The 10,472-nt window shown below is 41.8% G+C and overlaps 2 pseudogenes; both read left to right on the top strand.

Annotated features, from left to right (window-relative positions):
• The first annotated feature begins 468 nt into the window (after positions 1-468).
• LOC105880618 (lysosomal-associated transmembrane protein 4B-like) lies at positions 469-3,173 on the top strand (annotated as a pseudogene).
• A 1,287-nt stretch (positions 3,174-4,460) lies between these two features.
• On the top strand, positions 4,461-5,081 carry LOC105880617 (large ribosomal subunit protein eL15-like; annotated as a pseudogene).
• The last annotated feature ends 5,391 nt before the right edge of the window (positions 5,082-10,472 follow it).

The raw sequence follows: 10,472 nt of genomic DNA, 5'->3' as shown, positions 1-10,472 counted from the left end.
AATGTTCATGCCCCTCCAAAATTCATATGTTGAAATCCTAACCCCAAGGTGATGGTATAAGGAGGTGGAGACATTGAGACGTGGTTAGGACATAAAAGTGGAACTCTCATGAACGAGATTAGTGCCCTTATAAAAGAGACCCCAGGGTATGGGGAGGGGGGAAAGGGCATTTATTGAAACCTTAAAATCTGTACCCCCATAATATGCCGAAATAAAAAAATAAAATAAAATAAAAGAGACCCAGAGAGCTTCCTTCTCCTTCTGCCATGTGAGGACACAGAGAGAAGGTGCTGTCTATTAGGAATGGGCCATCACCAAACACCAAATTTGCCAGTGCCTTGCTCTTGGACTTCCCAGCCTCTAGAACGGTGAGAAACAAATGTTTGTTGTTTCTAACCAACCTGGTTTATGGTATTTTTGTTATAGCAGCCTGTCTGAACTAAGACAATAGCTAACTTATCAGGGACAATGAAGGCCGTAAGAAAATAGAATCGTGTCTTTAAGTGCTGAAAGAAAAGTAAAAATCTGGCAACCTACAATTCTATATCCAGTGAAAATATCTTCAGAAATTAAGGAAAATAGAAATACTTTCAGATAAACAAAATATCAGAAAATTCATCTCCAGCAGATCTTCTGCACAATAAGAAATGAAGACATTCCCCAGCCTAAAGGAAAATGATGCTAGATGAAAATCAGATCCATAGGAAGGAATAAAGAACAATGAAAATGGTAAGTATGTCACTAAATATAAAAGACTACTCTTTTTTCACCTTAATTGCTTAACATATGCGACTATTTAAATAACAATGTATTGTGGAGTTTATATGTAACTAAAAAATATGACAATAATTGCATAAAGGATGAGAAGGGAGGTAAATTGAAATCCTCTTATAAGGATCTTACATTATACATGAAGCAGTATAATATAAATTCAAGGTAGATCATGACAAAAATGCATATTGTAATCCCTGGAAAATAAAAAGAATCTCAACCCCTACCTCACACCATAGACAAAATTCATTTTAGATGGACCATAGACCTAAATGTAAAAGCTAAAACTTATAAAGATTCTTGAAGATAACACAGGAGAACATTTTTGTGACTTTGTGGTAGGTAAAGATTTCTTGGGACAAAAAAAGGGGGGGACAAAAAAGAAGAAAAAGCACTAACCATAAAAGAAAATAATAATAAATTTGACTTCATCAAAATTAAAACTTCTGCTCTTTCAAAGACATTGCAAAGTGAATGAAAAGACAGGCCACAGACTAGGAGAAATTACGTATACATCATATGTCTCATAAAGGACTTGTATCCAAAATATATAAAGAGCTCTCAGGCCATGCGCAGTGGCTCATGCCTATAATCCTAGCACTCTAGGAGGCCGATGGGGAAGGATCACTTGAGCTCAGGAGTTCAAGACCAGCCTGAGCAAGAGTGAGACCCCATCTCTATTAAAAATAGAAAGAAATTAGCGGGACAACTAAAATATATAGAAAAAATTAGCTGCCGGGCATGATGGTGCATGTCTGTAGTCCCAGCTACTCAGGAGGCTGAGGCAGGAGGATCAATTGAGCCCAGGAGTTTGAGGTTGCTGTGAGCTAGGCTGACTCCACAGCACTCCAGCTTGGGCAACAGAGCAAGACTGTCTCAAAAAATAAAAAAAGATTTAAAAAAAAAAACTCTCAAAACTCAATAATAAGAAAACAACCCAATTAATAAATGGGCAAAAAATCTGAAGAAACACTTCACCAAAAAAGATATACATAAGACAAATAAGCACATGAAAAGATGCTCAATGTCATTAGTTATTAGAGAAATGCAAATTAAAATAGCCACCTACTAGGATGGCTAAAATTAGAAAGACTGACCAGACTATAATGAACTGAATGTTTGTGTCCCCTCAAAATTCATATATTGAAATCCCAACCCCCAGTGTGGTGGTATTAGGAGGTAGGACCTTTGGGAGGTATTTAGATCATGAATATGGAGCCCTCAAGAATGGGATTAGTGCCCTTATAAAAGGAATCCCAGAGAGCTCTCTTGCCCTCTTTCTGCCATGTGAGGATACCAGAAGACAGCAGTCTGCAACTCAGAAGAGAGCCCTCACCAGATCCCGACCATGGCTGCACCTGGATCTTGGACTTCCAGCCTCCAGAACTGTGAGATATTATACATTTCTGTAATTTATAAGCCATCCAGTTTATGGCACTTTGTAATAGCAGCCTGAATGGTCTAAGATACATATCAAGTATTAGAGAACGTGTGGAACAACCTGGGCTGGTGAGAATGTATTAATAAATAGTAATTCCACATTAGAAAAAATGTGGTAGTTTCTTTTAAAGGTAAACATATACCTACTTTATAATCCAGCCATTCCACCCATAGGGAAATAAAAGTGTATGTCCATATAAAGATTGGGCAGCTTTATTCTTAAAAATCCCAAACTGGAAACAATGCAAATGTCCAGCAAGACTTGAATGGGGACCTGAACTCGGAAGAAGGAAGTAAGGGGATGATATAGGGAGTAAAAAATTGGGAGTATAAGAAGACAAGGGAAAGGTCCTAGGTGACAAAAAGGCTCCAAGTCCTAAAGATCATCAATGCTGTGGTACTGCTGATTTTATTGAGGGCCATGGCCGACCTGGACCAGCATCACTTTTCAAGTTCTGAACTAAGAGGTGACTTTTGAGTTCACGAATGATACCAACATGTGCATTGCTATTGCAGTTTCCCTTCTCATGATCCTGATGTGTGCAATGGCTACTTATGGAGCATATAAACAACACGCTGCCTGGATCATCCCATTCTTCTGTTACCAGATCTTCCATTTTGCCCTGAACACACTGGTCGCAGTCACTGCTTGTTTATCCAAACTCCATTCAGGCATGCATACGGGCAGCTGCCTCCTAATTTTCCCTACAAAGATAATATCATGTCCGTGAGTCCTGCCTGTTTGGTCCTTATTCTTCTGTTTATTAGCATTATCTTAACCTTTAAGTGTTACTTCATTAGCTGTGTTTGGAGCTGCCACCAATACATCAATGGCAGGAACTCCTCTGACGTGTTTATGTCACCAGTAATGACACTATGGTGCTGTTACCCCGTATGATGATGCCACTGTGAATGGCCCTGCCAAGGAGCTGCCGCCGCCTTTGTGTCTCCCTAAGCCATAGAGTGCAGTGGAGCTGATAGCAGCAGCTTCACTTTTCAGATGTCTGAGCAATAGTTTTGTTGTTTCACTTCTGAGATGTTTTGTTGTTTCACTCTGAGCTTATTTGTTGCTGAAATGCTACATTTTAAATTTTACATGTTAATTTGAAACCTTCTGTAGTTATAAATATATGCTTTACCTGGAACACTGTGGTAGATTAGCTGTAGAATTCTTTCTGTCACGGTGGGACTGTAACGGGCTTCACTAGTCTTCCCTAGGCATTGAAACTTCCCCAAAATCTAGGTGGACCTTGAGTCAGAGAAGTCTGCTTTTATACCTGCTAGGCACCAAATTAGGCAGTGAGTCACACTTTTTCTCTCTGTTCCCTCTGTCTCTTTTGAAAGTGTAAAATAAAATCAAAATTAGACAATGCTTTTCTTAAACCATTACAGTGTAGAGAACAAGCCCTTATGAAAACAGGAATGGTAATTGTGTCATCATTGCTCTAATTAGGATAATAGGAATCCTTATATATATGTTATAAGAATTTCCTTCACATCCTTTATGACTTAAATTCAATGACAATTTGAATTTGCTTGTCAAGGATTTTCCCACCCAGGGCCCCTTTTACTGAGTGTTCTGCCTTAGCCCAGCTCGAGGAGGCCATCCAACTTACTTTATCAAGTGGAATTGGGGTATATTTGATATATGTTTGTCTAATATGAAAAAAAGTTTTCTCCTTCTTTCCCTGCAAGATACATCCTACTGCTTTAAACTTTCAAGTATGCCTAGTCACCTTTTAAAATGTAAAACAGCTTTCAGAAAAAGGAGGAGGATTGCTTTCCTTGTATGCACTTATCTTGACTACCGGAATCGCAAGGGATTTTTATATATTCATATGTTCTAAAGTCAGCAACTCCCTTATTGGCTCATTAGTGAATTAGCCATAATTGAAGCGTTTTACAATTAAAGAGATTTGTCAACATTAAAAAAAAAAGAGCTGAGTGGGTAAACAAATTATGGTATATCCATACAATGGAATACTACTCAGCAATAAAAAGGAATGGCTATGGATACATGCAACATGGATGAATCTCAAAATAATTCTGCTGAGAGAAAGAAACCAGACAGAGTAATGTACTTTTTTTCCACTTACATAAAATTCTAGAAACTCCAAACTAATCTATAGTAACAGAAAGATCAGGGTTGCCTGGGAATAGACAGGGAGGCAGGGAGGGCAGGAGGGTGAGATTTTAAAGGGGTGGGGGCTCCTTCCTTTCCGTCTATGGCAGCCATCAGGTAAGCCAAGATGGGTGCATACAAGTACATGTGGGAGCTATGGAGGAAGCAGCAGTCTGATGTAGTGCACTTTCTTCTGAGGGTCTGCTGTTGGCAATACCGCCAGCTCTCTGTGCTCCACAGGGCTCCCCAGCCCACCTGACCGGATAAAGCACGCAGACTGGGATATGAGGCCAAGCAAGGTTATATCATATATAGGATTCGTGTGCGCCGTGGTGGCCACAAATGCCCAGTTCCTAAGGGTGCAACCTATGGCGAGCCTGTCCATTATGGTGTTAATCAGCTAAAGTTTGCTCGAAGCCTTTAGTCTATTGCCAAGGAGCGAGCTGGACACCACTGTGGGGCTCTAAGAGTCTTGAATTCTTACTGGGTTGGTGAAGATTACACGTACAAATTTTTTTGAGGTTATCCTCATCGATCCATTCCATAAAGCTATCAGAGGAAATCCTGACACCCGGTGGATCACCAAACTAGTCCATAAGCACAGGGAGATGCGTGGGCTGACATCTGCAGGCCGCTAGGGCCGTGGCCTTGGCAAGGGCCATAAGTTTGACCACATTATTGGTGGCTCTCACCATGCAGCTTGGAGAAGGCGCAGTGCTCTCCGGCTCCACCGTTACTGCTAATATAAGTAATGTTTGTAAAATTCATACCTAATAAACAATTTAGGACGGTCAAAAAAAATAAATAAAGAGGCATGAATCTTGGGGGTGATGGATGTGCTCATTGTCTTGATTGTGGTGATGGTTTCACGAGGATACACTTTAAATACGTATGATACATATACATATATATGACTGTATACAGAATATAAACGACCCCTACAAATGAATAATGAAAAAACAAACAACTAAATAAAAATGGGCAAAAGAACACTTTACAAAAAAATGTATTAAATGGTCATTAAGCATATGAAAAGGTGCTCAGCATCATTAACCATCAGGGAAATGCAAACTAAAACTACAGTGAGATTTCCCTACCTATGCACCAGAATGGCTAAAACTCAAATGATTGATATCTCCAAATGTTGGTGAGGATGTACAACAACTAGATTTCCTTACATCATTGATGGGAGTGTAAAATAGTTCAATAACTTTGTAAAAAATTGACAGTATCTATTAAAGCTAAACATACGCCTACCATATGACTCAGCAATTACACTCCTAGGTATTTACCCAAGAAAAATGAAAAAAAAAAAAAAGTCCACATAAAGACTATACAAGAATGTTCACAGAGGCTTATTCATAATAGATAAAAACTAGAAATTACCCAACAGTAGAGTGGAGAAATAAATTACAATTTGTTCATACAGTGGAATACTACTCACCAATAGAAAGGAACAGACTGCTAATACAGACAACAAAAACATTATGTTGAGCAAAAGAAACTTGACACAAAACAATACATACTATACGATTGCATTTATGTGCAGTCCTACAACAAAGCTGCTGGAAGTGGCTTGAGGCAGCTCAATGGAACAAAGCTTGTAGATGGATGCAATCCTAAATGACAGCACATCTCTACAGGACATAGTTTAGGAACTATGGTAATGTGTTATCTGGGTGATATGAGTATGTATAACACTACTCAAATTAATTAAATTGTATGAGTTTCTTTTGCTCTTCTAACAACCAACTTTTAGTGAGTACTCATGGCTAACCTTGCTATTAATATACACATTAGTTCATTTCATATGACAGCCATGCAAGGTAATTAGTATTCTCCCCTTCTTACAAAAGAGGAACTGAGGTTCAAGGTTGTTAAATGATGCCAACTTTGTTTGTTTGTCTTTCTACTATACTGTGCTATTTCCCACCCCACACAACTAGCCTTTCTGAGCTTCCATTTCTTTCACTGTGAACTGACAGAACCCTATGCCATGGTTGAATGTGTTCTCCAAAGTTCCTATGTTGGAAACTTAATCCAATGCAGCGGTATTAATAGGTGAGACCTCTAAGAAGTGATTCGGTCAGGAGGGCTCCATGAATGGATTAATGTCATTATTGTGAGAGCAGGTTTGTTATAAAAGTGACTTTGGCCTCTTCTTGCTCTCTCGCTCTTCCACCTTCTGCCATGGGATGACACAGCACGAAGGCCCTTGCTAGATGTGGTCCCCTTTGCCTTGGACTTCCCAGCCTCCAGAACTTTAAGACATAAATACTTCTTTATAAATTGCCCAGTCTCAGGTATTCTGCTATAGCAGCACAAAATGGATCAAGACTGTACTTCCTGATCTTTGAGGGACCCTCTGGCTCTCATTTTCCATGCTACAACAGCAGCTGTTGCCAACCACTGCCTCTCAGAGCCCCATGTGTCTCTGCTTTCTCCTCCCCGCCACAGCTGTTTACACCACGGCTGAACACTTTGACCTAAGCAGATTCATTCCTTCTCCATGAAAATGGAATAGGCACCAAGCAACTGGTCCATGAGAGGAGCACCAGCCTGTCTTGTGTGAGCACCAGCCAGTCTAGCACTGGGGCTGTGTTTGTATCAAAGCCATGTGCAGGTCAAAGTTATGAGAAAGCAGGAGCCAAGGGCAAGGTGAGGAAGCTGGTGTACTGTCTTAGTCAGTTCAGTTCAGGCTTCTATTAAAAATGACTATAGAGTGGGTGGCTTATAAACAAGAGAAATTTATTTCTCAAGGTTCAGGAGGCTAAAAGTCTAAGATCAAGGCAAATTCAGTGTCTGGTGAGGGCCTACTTCCTGGTTCACAGATAGCATCTTCCCACTGTGTCCCCGTATGGCAGAAGGGACAAGGGATCTCTCTGGGGTATCCTTTTAAGGGCACTAATCCCACTCATGAGGGCTTCATCCTCCTGACCCCGTAGCCTCTCAAAGGCCCCACCTCCTAATCCCATTACCTTGGGGATTTGGTTGGGGGGAGGGGGAGGACACAAACATTCAGACCAGAGCTTGTGCAGACAGAGGAATAGATCTGACCTGAGAATCCCAGAGACGGAGCTCATGAAGCTCAGGGAGAGCGGGAAGCTGCTGGCCAGCTCTCTAGTTCCCACGAGGCCCTGTCGGAGCTGCTTCTGTAACATTTCCCTGTTTCCATTTTACAAATTCACTCAAACCATTTTCACGGATGAGTGAGTTTCTGTTCCTTGCAACCAAACCATGTCTGATTGTAGTAGACATCTGACACCTTTTCTGGCTACCCAGCACCTTTTAAGCACTCTTTCCACAACTTAGGGAATTTCCTACATAGTAAGTCCTGCCTTCTCAAGATGGAAGCCAGAAACTCTCTTTCCCACCTTCAGTTAGGGCCTGGGCATGTAACCTAGTGTGACCTAGCTTTGCCAAACAGACACCCAGTAAGACTTGGATTCAGAAGGCACCAAGCAGAAATCATTTTCTGGCCATAACTGTGGCAGAGGCATCTGGCTTTCAGGCTTGTATGGTAGAATTTCTGGCATGCAGCACCCAATGTGATTCCCATGAGCTGCCAGGTATGCACACCAATGGCAGTGGCCATAGGGTTTTTGCTGGAACCAGCTACTTCCTGGTTTAGCCATTGCTCCAGGCAGTGCAGCCTCCAATCAGGAAGCCTGAGAACACCTAATGTCCCTAAACAAACTCCTTCTCGACTTCGGTGACCTAAAGTGGGTTCTATGCTTTGCAACAAGATTCCTGAGCAAAATCCTGAATAAGGTAGGCACCCTTAATCCCTCGTACCATCTTCCTTCTCCTGGCCGCTCCTCCTTTGCCTGAAGACCCATGTAAATGCTTCATCTAGACAGAGAAAACAACTCAAATTTGGGACCAGGCAGCATCCCTCAACCAAAAGGAAACTCCTTGCCATTCATTGACAGGAAATACATAACATTGAATCAAAAATTGTTTAGGACACCCCTGATTTTTCCGAATCCAGATGAAAAGTAGTTTCTCCCAGAATCAGCAGTGATCTTTCCAAAAACAAATCTTGGCCATCCAGAGCTGAGTTCCATGGGAATATCTTGGCCAGAAAAAAATTTACCAAAGTAAAAATAAAGATTATAGTTTGTGAGAAGAGAAGGTCAAACTCGTTTGGCAGTTGCTTAGCAATTTCTCTTCTTGTGCCTGTATTTTGGGGAAGGATCCATCTGGAAATCGGAAAAGGCTTCAGTGCTTTTATTCCCAGTCTGAGGCAAGGAGGGGAAGATGAGAAATGCAGCAGGACAGGCCTGGGCTCAGCCAGCCTCTGTCATCACTCCAGGATTCACGTGCTAGGTCTTTCCAGAGCATTCAGTCTTGAGACACTCACCCGGAGGAGGGTGCAGCCTCATGTCCTAATTCTCTCACAGTGTCCTTAGTTAGGACACTGAGTCTCATCCCTGCTCCCTTATAGTGCTGTTTGTTTGTTTGTTTGTTTGTTTGTTTAGAGACAGGGTCTTGCTCTGTCACCCAGGCTGGAATGCAGTGGCGCAATCATAGCACACCGGAGCCTCAAACTCCTGGGCTCAAGTGATCCTCCTGCCTCAGTCTCCCAAGTAGCTGGGACTACAGGAGCACACCACCGCGCCCAGCTAATTTTTCTATTTTTTTTAGGGACAGGGTCTTGCTCTTGCTCAGGCTGTTCTCAAACTTGTGGCCTCAAGCAATCCTCCCACCTTGGCCTCCCAAAGTGCTAGGATTATAGGTGTGAGCCATTGCGCCCAGCCTTTTTTTTTTTTTTTTTTTTTTTGACCTCAGACAACCTTTGTCTCTCGGTTTGCCCATCTGCAACATGTGGACAGCTATGAGGAACAGATGCATTGGAATGCTTGAGACAGCTGTGAAAACATCAGCCTAAGCTAAGTGTGGGCTCCATGAGCCACTCATATCACAGGATTAAATCTCATCTAAGAGCAAATCCTCAAGGACCATGTGGAAATCTGTCCCAGAGTGGAAAGCAAGACACCAGTAATAATATCTGAGTTATTTCTATGGGTATTCAAAGAAGAGTCTAGAATCTAGGATGGTTTATAACCAGGGCTACACATTAGAGTCACCTGGGGAGCTTTTAAAATTCGCAATGCCCAGGCCACACTCCAGACCGATTACATCACAATCTTCAGAGGTGAGACCAGGCATTGGTATTATTGAAGCTCCACAAGTGATTCCAACATGCAGCCAAAGTCAAAAGTTGGTCCAAATGGACCAACTTTATAAAAATGGGATTCATCTTTGTCATATAAAGTGTTACAAGGTATGACATAGAGTTACCACATGACCTAGCAATTCCACTCCTAGATATATATTCAAAGGAATTGAACGTAAGTGCTCAAATATGTACATGAATGTTCCTAGCAGCGTTATTCACAGCACTCAAAAGGTGGAAACAACAAATGTCCATCAACCAATGAATGGATAAACAAATGTGCTCCATCCATGCAATGGAATATTATTCAGCCTTAAAAAGGAACGAGGCCGGGCGCTGTGGCTCACGCCTGTAATCCTAGCTCTTGGGAGGCCGAGGCGGGCGGATTGCTCAAGGTCAGGAGTTCAAAGCCAGCCTGAGCAAGAGCAAGACCCCGTCTCTACTATAAATAGAAAGAAATTAATTGGCCAACTGATATATATATAAAAAAAATTAGCCGGGCATGGTGGCGCATGCCTGTAGTCCCAGCTACTCGGGAGGCTGAGGCAGAAGGATCACTCGAGCCCAGGAGTTTGAGGTTGCTGTGAGCTAGGCTGATGCCACGGCACTCACTCTAGCCTGGGCAACAAAGCGAGACTCTGTCTCAAAAAAAAAAAAAAAAAAAAAAGGAACGAAGGACTGACATGTGGTCCAACATGGATGAACCCCAAAAACATTAGCTGAGTGAAATAAGCAGTCATACAAGGCCACATATTATATGATTCCATTTATAGGAAATGTCCAGAACTGGCCAATCCATGAAGACAGAAAGTAGATTAATGGTTTCCAGGGGCTGAGGAGAGGGAAGAGTGGGGAGTAACTGCTTAATAGGCATGGAGTTTCCTTCTCAGGAGATGAAAATGTCTTGGAACTAGATAGAGGTGATGGTTGCACAACATTGTGAATATACTAAATGCCACT

This window comes from Microcebus murinus, chromosome X (genome assembly GCF_040939455.1).
Source record: "Microcebus murinus isolate Inina chromosome X, M.murinus_Inina_mat1.0, whole genome shotgun sequence".
Lineage (NCBI taxonomy): Eukaryota > Metazoa > Chordata > Mammalia > Primates > Cheirogaleidae > Microcebus > Microcebus murinus.
The sequence above is the reverse complement of the archived record's forward strand: the minus strand, read 5'-3'. Positions and strand labels throughout refer to the sequence as shown.